This window comes from Orcinus orca, chromosome 1 (assembly GCF_937001465.1).
Source record: "Orcinus orca chromosome 1, mOrcOrc1.1, whole genome shotgun sequence".
NCBI classification, from domain to species: domain Eukaryota; kingdom Metazoa; phylum Chordata; class Mammalia; order Artiodactyla; family Delphinidae; genus Orcinus; species Orcinus orca.
In genome coordinates this window covers 78,149,693-78,173,397 of record NC_064559.1, presented here as the reverse complement: position 1 = coordinate 78,173,397, position 23,705 = coordinate 78,149,693, and the positions used below count along the sequence as shown (strand labels likewise).

Genomic DNA, 23,705 nt, shown 5'->3' with positions numbered 1-23,705 from the left:
GAGGGTATGACAACATATTAGGGGGAGCGTACCTGTCAGGGCACGGGTTAGTGTTAGCGTACGGGTTAGGATTAGGGGACGGGTGAGGGGAAGGCTTCGGGGAAGGTTTAGGGTTAGGGTTCGGGCTAGGGTTAGGGTTAGGGGACGGGGACGGTTTAGGGTCCAGGTGACTGTACAACGGTTTACGGGGAGCATACGTGTGAGGGCACGGGTTAGTGTTAGCGTACGGATTAGGATTAGGGGACGCGTGAGGGGAAGGCTTCGGAGAAGGGTTAGGGTTAGGGTTCGGGCTAGGGTTAGGGTTAGCGGATGGGGATGGTTTAGGGTCCAGGTGAGGGTACGACAACAGTTTAGGGGGAGCGTACGTGTGAGGGCATGGGTTACTGTTAGCGTACGGGTTAGGATTAGGGGACGGGTGAGGGGAAGGCTTCGGGGAAGGGTTACGGTTAGGGTTAGTGTTAGGGGACGGGGAGGGTTTAGGGTCCAGGTGAGGGTACGACAACAGTTTAGGGTGAGCGTACGTGTGAGACCATGGGTTAGTGTTTGCGTACGCGTTAGGATTAGGGGACGGGTGAGGGGTAGGCTTCGGGGAAGGTTTAGGGTTAGGGTTCGGTCTAGGGTTAGGGTTAGGGGACGGGGACGGTTTAGGGTCCAGGTGAGGGTACGACAACGGTTTAGGGGGAGCGTAATTGTGAGGGCACGGGTTAGTGTTAGTGTACGGGTTAGGATTGGGGAACGGGTGAGGGGAAGGTTTCGGGGAAGGGTTAGGGTTAGTGTTCGGGCTAGGGTTAGGGTTAGGGGATGGGGACGATTTAGGGTCCAGGTGAGGGTACGACAACGGATTAGGGGGAGCGTACATGTGAGGGCACGGGTTAGTGTTAGCATACGGGTTAGGATTAGGGGACGGGTGAGGGGAAGGCTTCGGGGAAGGTTTAGCGTTAGGTTTCGGGCTAGGGTTAGGGTTAGGGGACGGGGACGGTTTAGGGTCCAGGTGAGGGTACGACAACGGTTTAGGGTGAGCGTACGTGTGAGGGCACGGGTTAGTGTTAGCATACGGGTTAGGATTAGGGGACGGGTGAGGGGAAGGCTTCGGGGAAGGTTTAGGGTTAGGGTTCGGGCTAGGGTTAGGGTTAGGGGATGGGGACGTTTTAGGGTCCAGGTGAGGGTACGACAACCGTTTACGGGGAGCGTACATGTGAGGTCACGGGTTAGTGTTATCGTACGGGTTATGATTAGGGGACGGGTGAGGGGAAGGCTTCAGAGAAGGGTTAGGGTTAGGGTTCGGGCTAGGGTTAGGGTTAGGGGACGGGGACGGTTTAGGGTCCAGGTGAGGGTACGACAACACTTTAGGGTGAGCGTACTTGTGAGGGCATGGGTTAGTATTAGCATACGGGTTAGGATTAGGGGACGGCTGAGGGGAAGGCTTCGGGGAAGCGTTAGGGTTAGGGTTCGGGCTAGGTTTAGGGTTAGGGGACGGGGATGGCTTAGGGTCCAGGTGAGGGTACGAAAACGGTTTAGGGGAGCGTACGTGTGAGGGCACGGGTTAGTTTTAGCGTACGGGTTAGGATTAGGGGACGGGTGAGGGGAAGTCTTCGAGGAAGTGTTAGGGTTAGGGTTCCTGCTAGGGTTAGGGTTAGGGGACGGGGACGGTTTAGGGTCCAGTTGAGAGTAAGACAAGGGTTTAGGTGGAGCGTACGTGTGAGGGCACAGGTTAGTGTTAGCGTACGTGTTAGGATTAGGGGACGGGTGACGGGAAGGCTTCGAGCAAGGGTTAGGGATAGGGTTCGGGCTAGGGTTAGGTTTAGGGGACGGGGACGGTTTAGGGTCCAGGTTAGGGTACAACAACGGTTTACGGGGCGCGTACGTGTGAGGGCATGGGTTAGTGTTAGCGTATGGGTTAGGAATAGGGGACGGGTGAGGGGAAGGCTTCGGGGAAGTGTTAGGGTTAGGGTTTCGGCTAGGGTTAGGGTTAGGGGACGGGGACGGTTTAAGTTCCAGGTGAGGGTAAGACATCGGTGTAGAAGGAGGGTACGTGTGAGGGCACGGGTTAGTCTTAGCGTACGGGTTAGGATTAGGGGACGGGTGAGGGGAAGGTTTCGGGGAAGGGTTAGGGTTAGGGTTCGGGCCAGGGTTAGGTTTAGTGGACGGGTACGGTTTAGGGTACAGGTGAGGGTACGACAACGGTTTAGGGGGAGCGTATGTTTGAGGGCACGGGTTAGTGTTAGCGTACGGGTCAGGATTAGTGGACGGGTGAGGGGAAGGCTTCGGGGAAGGGTTATTGTTAGGGTTCGGGCTAGGGTTAGTGTTAGGGGACGGGGACGGTTTAGGGTCCAGGTGAGGGTACGACAACGGTTGAGGGGGAGCGTACGTGTGATGGCACGGATTAGTGTTAGCGTACGGGTTAGGATTAGGGGATGGTTAAGGGGAAGGCTTCGGGGAAGTGTTAGGGCTAGGGTTGGGGCTAGGGTAGGGATAGGGGACGGGGACGGTTTAGAGTCCAGGTGAGGGTACGACAACGGTTTAGGGGGAGTGTACGTGTGAGGGCACGGGTTAGTGTTAGCGTACGGGTTAGGATTAGTGGACGGGTGAGGGGAAGGCTTCGGGGAAGGGTTAGTGTTAGGGTTCCTGCTAGGGTTAGGGTTAGGGGACGGGGACGGTTTAAGTTCCAGGTGAGGTTACGACATCGGTTTAGAAGGAGGGTACGTGTGAGGGCACGGGTTAGTGTTAGCGTACAGGTTAGGATTAGGGGACGAGTGAGGGGAAGGCTTCGGGGAAGGGTTAGGGTTAGGGTTCAGGCTAGGGTTATGGTTAGGGAATGGGGACAGTTTAGGGTCCAGGTGAGGGTACGACAACGGTTTAGGGGGAGCGTACGTGTGAGGGCACGGGTTAGTCTTAGCGTACGGGTTAGGATTAGGGGACGGGTGAGGGGAAGGCTTCGGGGAAGTGTTAGGGTTAGGGTTCGGGCTAGGGTTAGGTTTAGGGGACGGGGACGGTTTAGGGTCCAGGTGAGGGTACGACAACGGTTTAGGGGGAGCGTACATGTGAGGGCACGGGTTAGTGTTAGCGTACAGGTTAGGATTAGGGGACGGGTGATGGGAAGGCTTAGGGGAAGGGTTAGGGTTAGGGTTTGGGCTAGGGTTAGGGTTAGGGGACGGGGACGGGTTACGGTCCAGCTGAGGGTACGACAACGGTTTAGGGGTCGCGTACGTGTGAGGGCACGGGGTAGTGTTAGCGTACGGGTTAGGATTAGGGGACGGGTGAGGGGAAGGCTTCGGGGAAGGGATAGAGTTAGGGTTCGGGCTAGGGTTAGGGTTAGGGGATGGGGACGGTTTAGGGTCCAGGTGAGGGTACGACAATGGATTAGGGGGAGCGTACGCGTGAGGGCACGGGTTAGTGTTAGCGTACGGATTAGGATTAGGGCACGGGTGAGGGGAAGGCTTCTAGGAAGGGTTAGGGTTAGGGTTCAGGCTAGCGTTAGATTTAGGGGACGGGGACGGTTTAGGGTCCAGGTGAGGGTACAACAACGGCTTATGGGGAGCGTACGCGTGAGGGCACAGGTTAGTGTTAGCGTACGGATTAGGATTAGGGCACGGGTGAGGGGAAGGCTTCGCGGAAGTGTTAGGGTTATTGTTCGGGCTAGGGTTAGGGTTAGGCGACGGGGACGGTTTAGGGTCCAGTTGAGGGTACAACAACGGTTTATGGGAGGCATACGTGTGAGGGCATGGGTTAGTGTTAGCGTACAGGTTAGGATTAGGGGACGGGTGAGGGGAAGGCTTCGGGGAAGGGTTAGGGTTAGGTTTCGGGCTAGGGTTAGCGTTAGGGGATGGGGACGGTTTAGGGTCCAGGTGAGGGTACAACAACGGTTTAGGGGGAGCGTACGTGTGAGGGCACGGGTTAATGTTAGCGTATGGGTTTGGACTAGGGGATGGGTTAGGGTAAGACTTCGGGGAAGTGTTAGTGTAGATCATACTCTGGGTTCCACATGCATGTTTTAGCTGAAGTAAGAATCCCCTAAACCTGGAGAGTTGAGACCTGTGGAATGGGTACCATGCAATATGAGTTCAAAGGGTCTTCATTTGCTCACCGAACCTCTCCAATCCCATCACTGCTGCGTTTATGCCGCTGTACACACGCTTGATTCTCTTTCGGAGACATAGCAATCCGTAGGTTTTAAGATACTTACTAGTCAGGTACATTCTTAGGCGTTTAATATGGGGTGTTGAGTCCATTTCGTTGAGCAAGGAGTAGCTCTTGTCTATTCCATATTTGGCTTAAGGAACTTTATCTGTGCTCATTTCAATCTCTGATTTTATGCAGCACCCCAACTCACCTTTCCCCTTAAGCAAGCATAAGTTGGTTTTCTAAATTTGAGACCCTGTTCTGTTTTGTAATCCAGTTCCTGTGTAGCCAAGTTTACATTCTGTGTATTAGTCATATCTTATGATGTTTCTTTTTCTGTGTGACTTATTTCACTTAGAATCATCGTACCTGAATCCACTCATTATGCTGCTACGGGCCTGATGACATAGATTTCATTGCTGAGTGATATTGCATTGTACGTAAGTACCACAACTTCTTTATCCATTTTTCGCTTTCTGTGATATTGAACTTGTACCGTAAACGAGGTTCTTGTAAACAGAGCCGTCCGAAACTTTGGGGTGGCTGTGTCTTTTTGATTTTAATTTCCCTAAGCTATAGGACCATAAGTGGAAGTGCCCTAGGCTCTGTTGGTTTGTTTTTTAGATGTTTCAGGAAACACCATACACTTCTCCCGAGTGGCTGTTGGCAATTTACATCCTGCCCTTTGGCATAAGAAGGTTCCCAGTTCTCCATGGCCTGTCCTGCCTTTCTGGATTTTACACTTTTTTCAGATGGCCCTTTTGACAGGGGCGGGGGGGAAGTGAGACTTCATTGTAGTGCAGATTTCCTTTGCAAGCTTGCTTGGTTGGCCAAAAAGGGCATATGCTTTTTTTCCTGAATATATTCAGGGAAAAACGCATACGTCCTTTTTGGCCAAGTGCATCATTGTCGAGGTTCTGACTTTCTTCATATGTTTTCAGTGCAATTCCAGTCTACCTCCTGAAATCGGTTTCCTGCAATTCTGCCTTGCTTTCATTGCCTCTTCATAGCCTTACCTCAATATATTTTTTGAAAATAGTTGGCCTTTATAACTCTGCAGGTTTTTGAATTGCAGTGGTCCTTAGCTCCATTTTTCAGCTCTTATTTTTGTGATATTGCCTCATAACCACAGGATTCCTTCAGGCCCTATTCTTCTTCTGGGGCACCTTGCTGTGCCTTTGGTTAATTCTTCTTACTGATGTGAAATTAGAGTGACATGTGCCCATTGAAACTGCTACAGCTAGTTTCTCACTGGTTCCCCCTATTCCCATTCATCCTCCGCACTAACTGCAGACTGTGCGATACCAGAACTTAAAGGCATTGACTCTCCATGTGGGGATGTTGTTAGTAAAGCGGCTGGAATGTCGATCCGGAGTCCCAGGTGAGGAAAAATGAGGTGCGTTTTAGAAACCTTTCCCGATCATATGGTATACCAGTCGCTGGGTTTCCCAAGCATGGTTTAGCTGTAGGAAGATTCCCTTCAACCTGGAGTGTTGGGACCCTTGGAATGTGTAGCATGAAGTATTGCATTAAACTTTCGGCAGTTGCTCACCAAAGCTCACCAATCCTCTCAGCCCCAAGTGTCCCGCCTTATGTCTTATCCAGCTGTGGGTTTATATGTGGTCAATCCAGGTTGCATCACAGCCCCTGAGCAAATTTTGTAAGAATTTTTCTCTCTTTCATTGTTTCTGCATTTTATTTTTAAAATTTATTTCTATAATGGGGTTTAGCTCATTTTCACTGCTGTGTTTGTGCCGCTCTGCACACACTTGATTCCCTTATGGAGATATATCAATACATGGGTTTTAAGATTCTTATTACTCAGATATATTTCTCTGCGGTGTATAGGGTGTGTTGAGGCCAGTTCATTGAGCAAGGTGTAGATCTTTTCTATTACCTATTTGGTTTATTGAACGGTATCTGTGCTAATTTCAAACTCTGGTTTTATGCATCACCCCACCTCTCCTTTCCCCTTAAGCTGACATAAGTGTGTTTTCTAAATGTGAGACACTGTTCTGTTCTGTAATTCATTTCTTGTGCAGCCATATTTACCCTCCGTCTATAGGTGATATCTTATGATATGTTTCTTTTTCTGTTTGACTTATTTCAAGTAGTATTATCGGACCTAAATCCACTCTTTATCCTTCTACTAGCCTTATTACATTGATTTCATGGTGAAGAGATATTCCATTGTACATAAGTACCACATTTTCTTTATCCATTGTTCTCTTTCCTGGGATATTTAAGGTGTACTGAAGTTGAGGTTCTTGTAAACAGAGTAGCCCTAAACTGTGGTGTGCTTGTGTCTTGTTGACTTTTAGACTTCCCTAGATATACTCCCATGATTGGAAGTGTCCTATGCTCTGTAGCTCTGTTTTTTAGATGATTTAGGAACCACCATACACTTCTCCAGAGTGGCTCTCGGCAGTTCACACACTGCCCATCAGCGTATAAAGGCTCCCTGTTCTCCATGGCCTGTCCTGCATTTCTGGTTTTTACAATTTTTTAGGATGGCCCTTTTGACCGGTGGGAAATGAGACTTCTTTGTTGTGCACATTTGCATTGCTTGCTTGCTTCGTTGCCCATAAAGTGCGTATGCGTTTTTTCCTGGATATAATCAGGAAAAAACGCATACGCCCTTTTGGGCCAACTGCATCATTGTCGAAATTCTGCCGCTTGTCATGTGCTTTAAAGACGAGTCCAATCTATCTCTTGAAATCTGTTTCTTGCAATTCTGTCTTGCATTCAGATCCTCTTCTTTGCCTTACCTCAACATATTTTTGGACGTTAGTTTTCATTTATAACTCTGCAGGTTTGTGAATTGCAGTGACCCTGAGCTCCATTTTTTAAGTTGCTCTTTTGTGAGCTGGCCTCAAAGCTGCAGGGTTGCTTCAGGCCTTATTTTGGCTCCGGCGAGGCGGGCTGAGCCTTTTTTCAATTCTTATTCTTAATGGGAAATTAGAGTGATATGTGCCCGTCCAAACCCCTACAACTATTCTCTCATTGGTTCCCCCTCTTCCCGTTCATCCTCCTCACAATTTGCAAAATGTGTGAAACAGAAGTTGAAATGTGCTGATTCTCCAAGTGGGGAGATTCTAAGTAACGTGGCTGGAATGGTGAACAGGAGCACCAGGAGAGGATAAATGAGCTGCATTTTAGACACATCTCCCGATCACATGGTGTACAGTCCTCTGGGTTTTCCATGCATGTTTTAGCTGTAGGAAGATTCCTTGAACCTGCAGATTTGGGACCCATTGAATGGGTACCAGGTAGTATTACTTTCAAGGGTGTGCATTTCCTCACCCAACCTCACATTTCTCTTAGCGCGAACAGTTTCCAGCCTTATGTCTCATCCTGCTGTGGGTCTAGACGTGTTCAATCCATGTTGCATCACCGTCCCCGAGGAAAAGTTGTAAGAGGTTTTCTCTGTCTCTCTGTCATTTATTTTTTTCAATTTATTACTATATTGGTTACAGCTGATTTTCAAAGCTCTGTTTCTTGCTGCTGTATATCCACTTGATTCACGTACAGAGAGACATCAATAAATTCTTTTTCAGATCCTTACCAGTCGTATATATTCTTTTCCGGTGACTTGAGTGTGCTGAGTGCAGTTCTTTTAGCTACCGTGTAGGCCTTGTTGATTATCAGTTTGGTATTTGGAATGGTATCTTTGCTAATTTCAACCTCCTGGATGATGCCTCACCCCTCCCCACCTTTCCCGTTTAGCAGCCTTATGCGTGTTTTCTACATATTTGACTATGTTTTTGTTTTGTAATTTATTTCATGTGTAGCCATTTTGGATTCCACCTTTAAGTGATATCTTATGATATGTGTCTTTTTCTTTTTGAATTATGTCACTTAGAACGATCATACGTAACTCCTCCGGAGTTGTTACAACTGGCCATATTTCATTGATTTCCAGGCTGAATAATATTCCACTCTACCTAAGTACCACATCTCTATCCATTTTTTCTCTCCAGAGACATTTAAGTTATATCCTAGTCGAGGATCTTTTAAACAGACAGGGGGTAAACATTGGGGTGCCTGTGTCCTCTCGATTTTTGTTTTTCCCAAGATATACGCCCATGAGTGCAAGTGCCCTATGCTCTGTAGCTCAATTTTTAGATGCTTTAGTAAACACAATACACTTCTCCAGAATGGCCGTTGGCAATATACATTTCCACTATAAGTCTCACAGGGCTCCCTCTTCTCCTTGCCCTGTCCTGCATTTCTGTTGTTTACGCTTTATGAGGATGGCTCTTCTGACTGATGCGAAGTGATATCTTTTGTAGTATTGACTTCCAGTGCCCACCTGTTTGGTTGGCTAAAAAAGTGTATGCCCTTTTCTTGAATATATACAGAAAAAAACGCATACACCCTTTTTGGCCAACTGCAATGTTGGCAATGTTCAGCTCCTTTTCTTGTGCTTAATGGCGAGTCCTTTCTACCTCCTCAAATCCCTTTCCTGCCATTCTCCCTTGCTTACAAGTCCTTTTCTCTGACTTTCCTCAAGACATTTTTCAGTGATGGATATTTTCAACTCTGCAGTTTTGTGAATTTTACTGCCCCTGAGTTCCATTGTTCAACTTGTGTTTATGGGAACTGGCCACAAAGCAGCGGGATTTCCTCAAGCCCTATACTGTTTCCATGGGCAACCCTAGCCTTTGGTCAATTCGTCTTCCTGATTGGAAATTAGAGTGACATGTGCCTGTCTGAACACCTAGGACTTGTCTCTCATTGTTCCTCATCCTTCCGCTTCATCCTCTGGACAAATTCCAAACTGTACGCAACAGGATGTTGACAGTGCTGACATCTCCAAGTGGGGAGACTGTTAGTAAAGACGCTGGAGGGGTGAACCCGAGCACCAGGAGATGAGGAGATGAGATGCCTTTTCCAAACTCTTCCCGATCAGACGGTATACCATCCTCTGAGTGTGACAGACATGTTTAAGCAGTAGGAAGAGTCCCATTCATGTAAGGAGAACACCAGGGCTTTTTCAAAATCAGTGTCTCCCCGAAACCTAAACTGGGGAATTTTTTAAGCTACGGCTACACATATGTTCATTAAGGGCCTTGGGAAGTAGGCAGAGTCCAAACTTTAGCTGACTGAAGTCTTCAGGGTCAGAAGCACTCACCACCAGCTTCCCTTAGGTTACACTTTAACTGTCATTGATAGATGATGTCAATAAAAATAATCTATTCTTTTTCAGATTATTTCCCCTTATAGGTTATTGCAAAATGTTGAGTGTAGTTCCCTGTGCTATACAGTAGTTCCTTGTTGATGATCTATTTTATACATAGCAGTGTGTATGTGTTAATCCCAAACTGTTAATTTATCCCTCCTCCCACCTTTCCCCTTTGGTAATAATAAATTATAAGATTTTATACTTCTCAGAAATGGGGGAGCTAAAAGAGAGGTATCATTTTCAATGGAAAAGCATTTAAAACAAGATTGAAGCTTTAACCAAGATTATTAGATGTACATCCTTGGAAAGAAATCACTTCGTTTCTCTAATATTGACCTGACAAATAAGACAAACCTTTTCACTGAACCTGCTTATAATAAAGTGATGGAAATATCAAATGGAAGTGTTAGAAACATCTTATTTTACCGAGCCTTATACACTGTTCTATGTTAACTACAGTTTGGCTCACACATCTGTTCATTGAAGTTACAATAGTCTCAATTTCTGTTACTGATCCTCCAGAGTGGACCCCAACAAGTGTCCCCCTGCCCAGTGTCATTGGGGCCAACAGATCGAGACTGAGTTTGGTTCACAAGCAAAGGAAACTTTATATTTTGATCAGAGAATGGAGAGGTGAGAACATGCACTACCCCATGGGCTGTGGGCTGGGCTGCTGTGTAGAGATCCTGTCAGAGTCAGTGGGAGGGAAGGGACAGAGCTTTCAAGGGCTGGGTTGGCTGCAGCTCAGGCTCTATATCGCGGAGTCTGCACTGGGCCCCAGGAGCTGAGGTGTCGACCCAGCCATTCTGCACTAGGAAATCTGGTCTGAAGTGCCGGGTGTGGAACCTCTGCATGCGGGACCCTAGGAGCACGTGAAATTAGACAAAGCACAAAGGATAAAAAAGGTTAGACTTGACTTTATTGCCCAGATTCTATTTTTATCTCCCAGGGATTTTTAATGGGCTTTGCTGGGGACAAACCCCTCCTCTGCCTTTCGTCCCGTTCCTCATTCTTGGAGTTCTGAGGGTGCAGACCCTTCTTCTGTAACTGCTGAGTGCTGAGTTGGGAGCCCTCATACCCAGGGGCGAGGGTCAGAACTTCTCCCCAGCAGACCCCAGATGACGTTGATTGTCCCCAGGACCCCTGCCTCCTTGCTCGTCTGCCTGAGCACCAGCATTGGAAGTGTTATAGATTCTAATGACCTTTAAGGGTCCAGGAAAGAGATGTGCAGAGACGCTGTGGGGGCCAGTTTCACCCCACCCCACATTTGTTCGGCCACCTTAGGCTGACTGTTTCTGCCAGCCTAGATGCTCTGACCAGTAGTCTGTGCTTTCTTCAATTAGGCCCCTGAATTAACGTACAAACAGCACCAGGTGTCAGAGCCCTGCCCGCTCAACTCCCAGACAGTCCAGGGTCAGTGGTGATCAAGGACCATGATGGCCACTGAGTCAACAGCCTTTTGAAGTAAACAGGAGTCCAGCCGGTCTTATTGGCCACCATCATCACGGTGTCTGTAGGCTTTTCTATGGTGACAGTGTGATATACGGTTCCCCCGCCAAGATTATTAGCTCCCCTCTGGGTGCAGTAAGTCCTGCAAGCAGTAGTCTCCTCTTTTGGGACACACTCTTGTTGTTTTATGAGAGAAACTCCAGGTCAAGTGATGTTCACACGAGTCGTCATGGTGCCCTGTTGCCCCCGGTTATCTCTCTGGATGTTGGAGTCGGAGGGCCTCCTCACTCGAGGTCGGTGTGCCCACGGAGCGAACCCTGCAACTTCAGGGCATGGTTGGTGGTTAGGATCACCACGTGGGGTCCTTTTCCCTTAGGAGGGAGGTGGCCTTTTGGGCTGCTGATTTCCAGGTTTTTAGATACCGCCAGTATCTTGGCCAGATGTGGCAGTGGGCCAAGCCCCTTGGTGACCGTAGTTTATCCTACCTGGATGGCATTCTTGCATTGTTCCATTTCAAGTGGTCCCAGTTTTTGCACTAATTCTCCAATGGCGATTCACCTTTCACTGGGAATGTAAAGGTCAAAGGGTTTAGCTAAATTAGGGAGTTCCAGGGCAAGGGTCTGAATTGACTGCTCTTTCCATTCTTGAAAGGCCACTTCTGGATTCTATTCAAAAGGATCATCATCTTTTCCTTTCAGTGTTTCATATAGAGGCCCAGCTAGTAGACTGTAGTTAGGGATCCAGAAGCAGCAAACCCTGGCCTCCCCAGGAACCCCTAAGCTGTCTTCTAGTTTTAGAAAGGGGTAAGGCTGAAAATGGTTTCTTCCCTTTCCTGGGATGGGCTTCTCCGACCTTCTGTGAGAATGAAGCCCAGGCAGGTCACCGCAGTCTGTGATATTTGAGCTTTTTCTTGGACAACTTCTATCCTTTATTGGCTTGGTAGTTCAGAGGCCTCCTTAGTAGGGCTGGCGATCAGAATGTCATCTGCGTATTGAAGGAGGGTTTCCTTTTCCAGAGGTAGAACTTTTAGGTCTTTACCGAAGCTTTCCCCAAAGACGGTGTGGGAATTTTTGAACCCTTGGGGCAAGATGGCCCGGAAGTATTGTTTTAGTTGTATGTTGAGTCCTGCCACTCACAAGCCAAAATTTCTTGTGACTCTGGGACTAATGGAATACAAAAGAAGGCATCATTGAAGACTAATACAGAATACCATGTCCTGGTGGTTGGTAGAATGACCAGCAGGGTGTAGGAATTAGGAGCAACTAGAGGTATATCCTCGGTGGCTTCACTGACTGTCCTGACATCCTTTACCAGGTCCCCAGCAGCTCATGGGGCTCTCGTGGTCAGACCAATCCCAGGATACAGAGCTAAACTTGCAGGTACCGTGGCAGGGCTGGTCACACAGGAACCATGCACATAGCCCTCATTGCAGAGCTCCCCCAGCTCACCTGTCTCTCAGAGCTGACACAGAGCACCTCAGAGCAGGACTTGAACTAACAAACAGCAGCTGCAACAGGTCTGTGACCCTGGGCATCACTCTGTGCGGCCTCCCTCCACCTGGTCTTCCAGAGACTTCCACTGCACCCGGGGCACCAGGCCTCTGTCTCCAACCACCACCCGCCCCTCCTCTCCCTGACTCCTGGGTTCCTCTCATTAGGAGAGGGTTTTCTTGAAGTTGTCTCCCACTCATGGGCCAGATAAAATGATTAGAAAACAAGCCAAAGCTGCAGCCCCTTGTCTATCCTGACTCTCAGGAGCCCATACCTGTTCCTTGGACCTGGCCGGTTCAGCAAGTTCCATTTTCTGCAACTGTGAGCCCCTGAGGGGTGATGATTGGCTGACCTGGGCAGCCTTACCGTGCTGGCCAGCCCTCCCCAGGTGTGCCTGGGTTGAGATCAATATAAATACCACTCCAGGCAGCAAGAGCCCCTGCAGCCGTGCCTGAAGCCATTTTCTCTGCCCTGTCAGCAGTCTCGGGGCTGGGCTGGTGGGAGGGAGTGAGAGGCCACAGCTTTGTGGGTGGCCCAGTGTGAGTGGGGCTCTGCTGGACTTTCTGCAGCAGTTGCCAGGCTGCCACCTGCTAAAGAAGAGGATGTGTCACCCATACCTGCTGCTGGAATTTCTCCCTGGGCAGAGGTGAGGAAGGAAAAATGCAGTGGGGGCAGGGACAGGACGGGTATCTCAGGCAGGGAAATGGAAATCTTCCAGAAGAGCACCCAGGGCCAGGACCATCCTGGCTGGCCTGCAGGCACCAAGTCGGCTGGCATGCTGTCACTCGTGTGGCTCCATGGCCCTTCCTCTAGGCTTTCAAATCCTTGTACATATTCAGGTGTTTTACCTGGGTAGGTTGGGAACAGTTCAGCAGCAGCTGGCCTGGGGCTCATCTCACGTTTACTCACAGATGCCTCGGCACGGTCCCCCAGGCTTGTAATGAGGACACTCCTTGCGGGGGGGCTGCTGGCTGCATGCGAGACGATTCCCCACCTCTGACCAACTTCAGAATTGTCTACCACTGGAGCAAGTGTCCTGATAGGGTTTTCATCTGTATAACTGGTGGGTTCTGTTTTGTTTTTTTCTTTTTTGTTTCAAGGTAGGTTTTATTCCTCTTTTTTGTACTTATGGATGTAAGCATGGAAATAATTCATTCATATAAATACATGTATGTGAAGGGAATAACTTTTTTCCATTTTTTAGAAAATTTTATTTTTCATTTTATTTTATTTATTTTTTTTACAGCAGGTTCTTATTGGTTATCTATTTTATACATATAAATGTATACATGTCAATCCCAATCTCCCAACTCCTCCCACCGCCACCCCCCCCATGGCTTTCCCCTCTTTGTGTCCATATATTTGTTCTCTACATCTGTGTCTCTATTTCTTCCCTTCAAACCGGTTCATCTGTACCATTTTTCTAGGTTCCACATATATGCGTTAATATACAATATTTGTTTTTCTCTTTCTGACTTACTTCACTCTGTATGACAGTCTCTAGATCCATCGACGTCTCTACAAATGACCCAATATCATTCCTTTTTATGGCTAATAGTCCATTTTATATATGTACCACATCTTTATCCATTCGTCTGTCTGTGGGCATTTAGGTTGCTTCCATTACCTGGCTATTGTAAATAGTGCTGCACTGAACATTGTGGTGAATGTGTCTTTTTGATTTATGGTTTTCTCTGGGTATATACCCAGTAGTGGGTTGCTGGATCATATGGTAATTCTATTTTTAGTTTTTTAAGGAACCTCCATACTGTTCTCCATAGTGACTATCAATTTACATTCCCACCAATCGTGGAAGAGGGTTCCTTTTCTCCACACCCTCTCTAGCATTTGTTGTTTGTAGATTTTCTGATGATGCCCATTCTAACAGGTGTGAGGTGATACCTCATTGTAGTTTTGATTTGCATTTCTCTAATAATTAGTGAGGTAGAGCAGCTTTTCATGTGCTCCTTGGCCATCTCTACGTTTTCTTGGAAGAAATGTCTATTTAGATCTTCTGCCCATTTTTGTATTGGGTTGTTTGTTTTTTTAATATTGAGCTGCATGAGCTGTTTATATATATTGGAGATTAATCCTTTGTCCATTGATTCAGTTGCAAATATATTCTCCCATTCTGAGGGTTGTCTTTTTGTGTTTGTAGTTTCCATTGCTTTGCAGAAGCTTTTACGTTTCATTAGGTCCCATTTGTTTAGTTTTCTTTTTTATGTCATTACTCTAAGAGGTGGATCAAAAAAGATCTTGCTGTGATTTATGTTAGAGTATTCTTCCTATGTTTTCCTCTAAGAGTTTTATACTGTCCGGTCTTACATTAAGGTCTCTAATCCATTTTGAATTTATTTTTGTGTATGGTGTTAGGGGGTGTTCTAATTTCATTCTTTTACATGTAGCTGTCCATTTTTCCCAGCACCACTGATTGAAGACACTGTCTTTTCTCCATTGTATAGTCTTGCCTACTTTGTCATAGATTAGTTGACCATAGGTGTGTAGGTTTATCTCTGGGCTTCTTTCTTTTTTATTTTCCTTTTACACCTTTATTGGAGTATAATTGCTTTACAATGGAGTGTTAGTTTCTGCTGTATAACAAAGTGAATCAATTATACATATACATATATCACCATATCCCCTCCCTCTTACATCTCCCTCCCACCCTCCACATCCCACCCCTTTAGGTGGTCGCAAAGCACCGAGCTGATCTCCCTGTGCTATGTGGCTGCTTCCCAGTAGCTATCGATGTTACATTTGGTAATGTATATATGTCCATGGCACTCTCTCACTTCGTCCCAGCTTACCCTTCCCCCTCCCCGTGTCCTCAAGTCCTTTCTCTATGTCTGTGTCCTTAATCCTGTCCTGCCCCTAGGTTCTTCATAAACCTTTTTCTTTAGATTCCATATATCTCTGTTAGCACACGGTATTTATTTTTCTCTTTCTGACTTACTTCACTGTGTAGGACAGACTCTAAGTCCATCCCCCTCACTACAAATAACTCAGTTTTGTTTCTTTTTATGGCTGAGTAATATTCCATTTATATATGTGCCAGATATTCTTTATCCATTCATCTGTCGATGGACACTTAGGTTGCTTCCATGTCCTGGCTATTGTAAGTAGAACCGCAATGAACATTGTTGTATATAACTCTTTTTGAATTATGGTTTTCTCAGGGCAAATGCCCAGTAGTTGGATTGCTGGGTCGTATGGTACTTCTATTTTTAGTTTTTTAAGGAACCTCTATACTGTTATCCCTAGTGGGTATAGCAATTTACATTCCCAGTAACAGTGCAAGAACGTTCCCTTTTCTCCAGTAAATACCTCTCCAGCATTTATTGTTTGTAGATTTTTTGATGATTGCCATTCTGACTGCTGGGAGGTGATACCTCACTGTAGTTTTGATTTGCATTTCTCTAATGATTAGTGATGTTCAGCATCCTTTCATGTGTTTATTGGCAATCTGTATATCTCCTTTGGAGAAATGTCTATTTAGGTCTTCTGCCCATTTTTGGATTGTGTTGTTTGTTTTTGTGATATTGAGCTACACGAGCTGCTTGTAAATTTTGGAGATTAATCTTTTGTCATTTGCTTCATTTGAAAACATTTTCTCCCATTCTGAGGGTTGTATTTTCGTCTTGTTTATGTTTTCCTTTGCTGTGCAAAAGCTTTGAAGTTTCATTAGGTCCCATTTGTTTATTTTTGTTTTTATTTCCACTTCTCTAGGAGGTGGGTCAAAAAGGATCTTGCTGTGATTTATGTCATAGAGTGTTCTGCCTATGTTTTCCTCTAATAATTTTATAGTGTCTGGTCTAACATTTAGATCTCTAATTCATTTTGAGTTTATTTTTGTGTATGGTGTTATGGAGTGTTCTAATTTCATTCTTTCACGTGTAGTTGTCCAGTTTTCCCAGCACCACTTACTGAAGAGACTGTCTTTTCTTCATTGTATATCTTTGCCTCCTTTGTCATAGATGAGTTAGCCATAGGTACATAGGTTTATCTCTGGGCTTTCTATCTTGTTCAATTGATCTATATTTCTGTTTTTGTGCCAGTACCATATAGTCTTGATTAATGTAGCTTTGTAGTATAGTCTGAAGTTAGGAAGTCTGATTCCTCCAGCTTTTTTAATTTCCCTCAAGACTGCTTTGGCTATTCGGGGTCTTTTGTGTCTCCATACAAATTTTAAGATTTTTTTGTTCTAGTTCTGTAGAAAATGCCAGTGGTATTTGCTAGGGATTGCATTGAATCTGTAGCTTGCTTTGGGTACTATAGTCATTTTCACAATATTGATTCTTCTAATCCAAGAACATGGTTTATACCTCCATATGTTTATATCATCTTTGATTTCTTTCAGCAGTGTCTTATAGTTTTCTGAGTACAGGTCTTTTACCTCCTTATGCAGGTTCATTCCTCCGTATTTTATTCTTTTTGTTGCAATGGTGAATGAGATTGTTTCCTTAATTTCTCTTTCTGATCTTTCATTGTTAGTGTATAGGAATGCAAGAGATTTCTGTGCATTAATTTTGTATCCTGCAACTTTACCAAATTCATTGATTAGCTCTAGTAGTTTTCTGGTGGCATCTTTAGGATTCACTATGTGTAGTATCGTGTCATTTGCAAACAGTGACAATTTTACTTCTTCTTTTCCAATTTGTATTCCTTTTATTTCTTTTTCTTCTCTGATTACTGTGTCTAGGACTTCCAAAACTATGTTGAGTAATAGTGGTGAGAGTGGACATCCTTGTCTTGTTCCTGATCTTAGAGGAAATGCTTTTAGTTTTTCACTATTGAGAATGATGTTTGCTGTGGGTTTGTCATATACTGCCTTTATTATGTTGAGGTAGATTCCCTCTATGCCCACTTTTTGGAGACTTTTAATCATAAATTGGCGTTGAATTTTGTCGAAAGCTTTTCCTGCATCTATTGGGATGATCATATTTTTATTCTACAATTTGTTAATATGGTGTATCACATTGATTGATTTGTGTATATTGAAGAATTCTTGCATCCCTGGGATAAACCCCACCTGATCATGGTGCATGATCCTTTTAATGTGTTGTTCAATTCTGTTTCCTAGTATTTTGTTGAGGATTTTTACATCTATATTAATCAGTGATATTGGTCTCTAATTTTCTTTTTCTGTAGTATCTTTGTCTGGTTTTGGTATCAGGGTTATGGTGGCCTCATATAATGAGTTTGGGAGTGTTCCTTCCCCTGAAAAGTTCTGAAGAGTTTGAGAAGATTGGGTGTTAGCTCTTGTCTAAATGTTTGATAGAATTCACCTCTGATGCCATCTAGTTCTGGACTTTTGTTTGTTGGAAGATTTTTAATCACACTTTCAATTTCATTACTTGTGATAGGTCTGTTCATATTTTCTATTTCTTCCCGGTTCAGTCTTGGAAGGTTATACCTTTCTAAGAATTTGTCCATTTCTTCCAGGTTGTCCATTTTATTGGCATAGAGTTGCTTGTAGAGGTCTCTTAGGATGCTTTGTATTTCTGTGGTGTCTGTTACAACTTCTCCTTTTTCATTTCTAATTTTATTGATTTGAGTCCTCTCCCTCTTTTACTTGAGTCTGGCTACAGGTTTATCATTTTTGTTTATCTTCTCAAAGAACCAGCTTTTAGTTTTATTGATCTTTGCTATTGTTTTTATTTCATTTATTTCTGCTCTGATCTTTATGATTTCTTTCCTTCTATTAACTTTGGGTTTTGTTCTTCGTTCTCTAGTTCCTTTAGGTGTAGGGTTAGATTGTTTATTTGAGATTTTTCTGGTTTCTTGAGGTAGGCTTTTATTGCTATAAACTTCCCTCTTAGAACTGCTTTTGCTGCATCCCATAGGTTTTCAATCATCGTGTTTTTGTTGTCATTTGTCTCTAGGTAGTTTTTGATTTCCTCTTTTATTTCTTCAGTGATCTCTTGGTTATTTAGAAACGTATTGTTTAGCCTCCATGTGTTTGTTTTTTACGTTATTTTCCCTGTAATTGAGTTCTAATCTCATAGCATTGTGGTCGGAACAGCTGCTTGATATGATTTCAGTTTTCTTAAATTTACTGAGGCTTTATTTGTGACCCAAGATGTGATCTATCCCGGAGAATGTTCCGTGTACCATTGAGAAGAACTTGTAGTCTGCTGTTTTTGGATGGAATGTCCTATAAATATCCATTAAATCTATCTGGTCTATTGTGTCATTTAAAGCTTGTGTTTCCTTATTAATTTTCTGTCTGGATGATCTCCATTGGTGTAAGTGAGGTGTTAAAGTCCCTTGCTATTATTGTGTTACTGTTGATTTCCTCTTTTATAGCTGTTAGCAGTTGCCTTATATATTGAGGTGTTCCTGTGTTGGGTACATATATATTTATAATTGTTATATCTTGGATTGATCCCTTGATCATTATGTAGTGTCCTTCCTTGTCTCTTGTAACATTCTTTATTTTAAAATCTATTTTATCTGATATGAGTATTGCTACTCCAGCTTTCTTTTGATTTTCATTTGCATGGAATATATTTTTCCATCCCCTCACTTTCAGTCTGTATGTGTCCCTAGGTCTGAAATGGGTCTCTTGTAGACAGCATATATATGGATCTTGTTTTTGTATCCATTCAGTGAGCCTGTGTCATTTGGTTGGAGCATTTAATCCATTCATGTTTAAGGTAATTATCAATATGTATGTTCCTATTATTATTTTCTTAATTGTTATGGGTTTGTCTTAGTGGGTCCTTTTCTTCTCTTGTGTTTCCCACTTAGAGAAGTTCCTTTAGCATTTGTTGTAGAGCTGGTTTCATGGTGCTGAATTCTCTTAGCTTTTGCTTGTCTGTAAAGCTTTTGATTTCTCCATCAAATCTGAATGAGATACTTGCTGGGTGGAGTACTCTTGGTGGTAGGTTCTTCCCTTTCATCACGTTAAATTTATCATGCCACTCCCTTCTGTAGATTTTCTGCTGAGAAATCAGCTGTTAACCTTATGGGAGTTCCGTTGTATGTTGTCATTTTTCCCTTGTTGCTTTCAATAATTTTTCTTTGTCTTTAATTTTTTCAATTTGATTACTGTGTGTCTCGGCATTTTTCTCTTTTGGTTTATCCTGCCTGGGACTCTCTGCGCTTCGTGGACTTCGGTGGCTATTTCTTTTCCCATGCTAGGGAAGTTTTCAACTATAATCTCTTCAGATATTTTCTCGAGTCCTTTCTCTCTCTGTTCTCCATCTGGGACCCCTATAATGCGAATGTTGTTGCATTTAATGTTGTCCCAGAAGTCTCTTAGGTTGTCTTCATTTATTTTCATTCTTTTTCTTTATTCTGTTCCATGGCAGTGATTTCCACCTTTCTGTCTTCCAGGTCACTTATCCGTTCTTCTGTCACAGTTATTCTGCTACTGATTCCTTCTAATGTATTTTTCATTTCAGTTATTGTATTGTTCATCTCTGTTTGTTTGTTCTTTAATTCTTCTAGGTGTTTGTTCCTTAATTCTTCTAGGTCTTTGTTAAGCATTTCTTGCATCTTCTCGATCTTTGCCTCCATTATTTTTCTAAGGTCTTGGATCATCTTCACTATCATTATTCTGAATTCTTTTACTGGAAGGTTACCTATCCCCACTTCATTTCGTTGTTTTTCTGAGGATTTATCTTGTTCCTTGATCTGGTATAAAGTCCTCTGCCTTTTCATTTTCTCTATCTTTCTGTGAATGTGGTTTTCCTTCCACAGGCTGCAGAATTGTAGTTCTTCTTGCTTCTGCTGTCTGCTCTCCAGTGATTGAGTCTATCTGAGAGGCTTGTGCAAGCTTCCTTATGCAAGGGACTGGTGGTGGGTAGAGCTGGGTGTTGCTCTGGTGGGCAGAGCTTTAATCTGCTTGTCTGTGGATTAAATAAAAGTTTAATAAAAAGTTTAATCCACTTGTCTGCTGATGCATGGGGCTGGGTTCCCTCCCTGTTGGTTGTTTGGACTGAGGCGACCCAGCACTGGAGCCTACCTTGCTCTTGGTGAGGCTAATGGTGGACTCTGGGAGAGTTCACGCCAAGGAGTATTTTCCAGAACTTCTGCTGTCAGTGTCGTTGTCCCCATGGTGAGCCGCAGCCACACCCCACCTCTGCAGGAGACCCTCTAAAACTAGCAGCTAGGTATGATCATTCACCTATGGGGTGACTGCTCCTTCCCCTGGGTCCTGATGTGCACACTACTTTGTGTGTGTCCTCCAAGAGGGGAGTCTCTGTTGAGACTCTGAGTCTCTGAGTGCAGTTGAGACTCTGAGTGGAGTCGCACAGACTCTGGGTCCTGTGAAACTTCGATGTTTTGTGGTTCTAGAAATCCTATAGGAGACGGTCCACAGCAGGTGAAGCTAATGCTGTCATAGAGGTGGTGAAACCAAAGATCTGCAGTTCCGACTAGAGGTGCTGATGTACAAACAGGACAAAATCATCTCATGTGAATGTAGTTCAGGCATGTTTAAAATGAATGCAGTCATGTTAATGCCTAACATCTTCTATCTTGTGCCTCTCCTCAAGGACCCCCTCCTCAGTTCCTGAGGCTCCTGTAAGTCATGTACAGGGGAATGGAGAGTGGGCTCTGTCCAGTCTGAGCCCTGAGTTACCCTGTGTGTATCTTAGGATACTTTGTATTTCTGTGGTGGCTCTTGTAACATCATCTCTTTCAGTTCTGATTTATTTGGGCCCTCTCTTTTAAAAAAAGTACTACTGTTGTCTTTTATTCTTTACAGAAGTTTAATAAGTGTTTGATCTACTACCCTTACTCTATGTATACTTTTTGCCGTGAGATTTTTACTTTTGTTTGTTTTCTTGTTACTGTCAATAATTAGTGAGAATTCTTTTAAACTACCTTCAACATTGCTTATAAAGCTGCTTTATTAGTGATGACAGAGCTTTAATGGAAGTCGTGTTCTGGTTGTAAACTAGAATGCAATGTGCCAGCAAAAAGTCCCTTAAGTGTATGTCTCATTACTTCTTGTTCTTTTTTTTTTCCTTTTTTCTCTCTTTTTTTTCTTGTTCTTTTTTTAATTTTTATTTTTTATCAGAGCAAATTTGATTAAAATGTTTTGTTTGTTCTAGGTGTGTAAGATGTGGTTCTTTTACACATATACATGTATCTATACTTCTTCAGATCGTTTTCTCATGTAGCTTGTGACACAATGTTGAGTAGTCTTCTCTTGGTATTCCGTAGGTCTTTGGTGATTATATATTTCACATGTGTTTCTATATCTATGTTAACCCCAATATCCTAATATATCCAGTCCTCACACCTTTCCATTTGGTGAACCTTAACTTTGTTTAATGAATCTGTGATTGCCTTTCTCTGTGGAAATATCTTCATTGGTATCAATTTTTAGCTAACACCTATAAGTGATATTATAGGATATGTGTCTTTTGCTGTCTGACTTAGTACAATTTGCCTGATTACCTCTAGAATCATCTACGGTGCTGCAAATGGCATTGTTTCATTTTTTTCCCTAGATAATATTCCATCTGTACATGTACCAGTTCTTCTTTGTCCACTCACCTCTTGATGGACTTTTTGGTTGCCTCCATGTCTTAGCTATTGTAATACTGCTGCACTGCACATTTGCCTGCCTGTGTCTTTCCGATTCTGTCTTCTTATGTTATAGGCCCAAGAGTGGGCCTCCTGTATCATATAGTATCTCAGGGTTTACCGTTTAAATGTACCACGATTCTGTGCTCATTAGTGGCTCTTTCCAGGTTACATCTCACTTAAAGTTGAGGGTATGCATTTCTCCACAACACCTTCAGCATTTATTTATTTATTTATTTTTAACATCTTTATTGAAGTATAATTGCTTTACAATGGTGTGCTAGCTTGTGCTTTACAACAAAATGAATCAGTTATACATATACATATGTTCCCATATCACTTCCCTCTTGCATCTCCCTCCCTCCCACCCTCCCTCCCCTCCAGGCGGTCACAAAGCACCGAGCTGATCTCCCTGTGCCATGCTGCTGCTTCCCACTAGCTATCTACCTTACGTTTGGTAGTGTATATATGTCCATGCCTCTCTCTCCCTTTGTCACAGCTTACCCTTCCCCCTCCCCATATCCTCAAGTCCATTCTCTAGTAGGTCTCTGTCTTTATTCCTGTTTTACCCCTAGGTTCTTCATGACATTTTTTTTTCTTAAATTCCAGGTATATGTGTTAGCATACGGTATTTGTCTCTCTCTTTCTGACTTACTTCACTGTGTATGACAGACTCTAGGTCTATCCACCTCATTACAAATAGCTCAATTTCGTTTCTTTTTATGGCTTCAGCATTTATTGTTTGTAGTTTTCTTGCTGATGGATATTCTGACTGGTGTGAGCTGATACCTCTTTGTGGTTGAATTTGCATATGACTCATAATCCTTTGAAATTGAGCTTTAAGGCATGTCCTTTTTATTTTTCAAACTGTGATTACAGCTTAGCTCTTCAAAGTGTTTTCTAAAGTATGTGTTACATTTTGAAATTTATTGGCCATTACCTCCCTCAAAACATTTTGAGGGCAGGTTTCATTTACAGCCCTGCAGTACTTGTTCACATGAAGTGACCATTAGCACAGGCTTTAAAGCTGCTTTTGCAGGTAACGGCCAGATTGCGGCAGCCTTTCTTTGTTCCCCATGCTGGTACTAGGGAAACAGAGCTTCCGGCCAGTGGTCTTCCTCGGTTATAAATTAGAGTGGAATGTGCCCGGATAAACCCCCAAAGGCTGATGTCTCCTTATTTTTGTTTGTTTTTTAAATTTAATTTATATTTTTATCGGAGTAATATTCCATTGTGTATATGGACCACTTCTTGGTGCATAGCTCTGTTGAGGGACATTTTCGTTGCTTCCAAGTGTTGGCTATATTAAATATTGCTGGAGTGCAAGATTGCCAGCCTGTGACTTTTTGATTCTCATTTTCTCAGGTGATAGGCCCAGCAGTGGGTGTGATTGATTGACTAGTAGCTCAATGTTTACCTTTTCAAAGCACCTCCATTGTGTTTTCATTAGTGGCTCTTACCATGTCTCCCTTAGAACCGAGGGTACGAACTTCTCCACAATCCCTTCAGCATTTATAGTTTGCAGCATTTTTGCTAATGGCCAATCTGACTGCTGTGACCTGATAAGTTTTTGTGATTTGGGTTTGCATGACTTTAAAAATTCCTAAAATTCATCATTTTCCATGCCTTTTTCCTTTCTGTTAAAAATCAAGTGTGAGTACAATATATCTCTTGAAGCTCTCTTCTTGGAAGGTTGCCCTCTTTTGAATTTTTGGTGGATATTCGACCCCAGGATTTTTTTGCAGGGCAGATGTCATTACAGAACTGCAAGTTTGGTGAATATTTAGTGACCATTAGCACTGGGTTTAAAGCTGCTGTTGTGGGAAACGGCCACAAGGAGGCAGCATTTGTCCTTTCCCAAATCTGAGTACTAGGGCAGCAGAGCCTTTCTGGAAGTCGTGGTCCTAGGTTTTAAGTTAGAA

At 43.9% G+C, this 23,705-nt stretch overlaps 1 long non-coding RNA gene across 1 annotated transcript in view; it reads left to right on the top strand.

Moving 5' to 3' along the window:
* The first annotated feature begins 9,847 nt into the window (after nt 1–9,847).
* LOC125965104 (uncharacterized) overlaps nt 9,848–23,705 on the top strand; it is a 334,184-nt gene continuing 320,326 nt past the window's right edge. The window contains exon 1 of the long non-coding RNA XR_007478612.1: nt 9,848–9,937. This is a non-coding gene — a long non-coding RNA (uncharacterized LOC125965104). The remainder of the gene's footprint in view (nt 9,938–23,705) is intronic.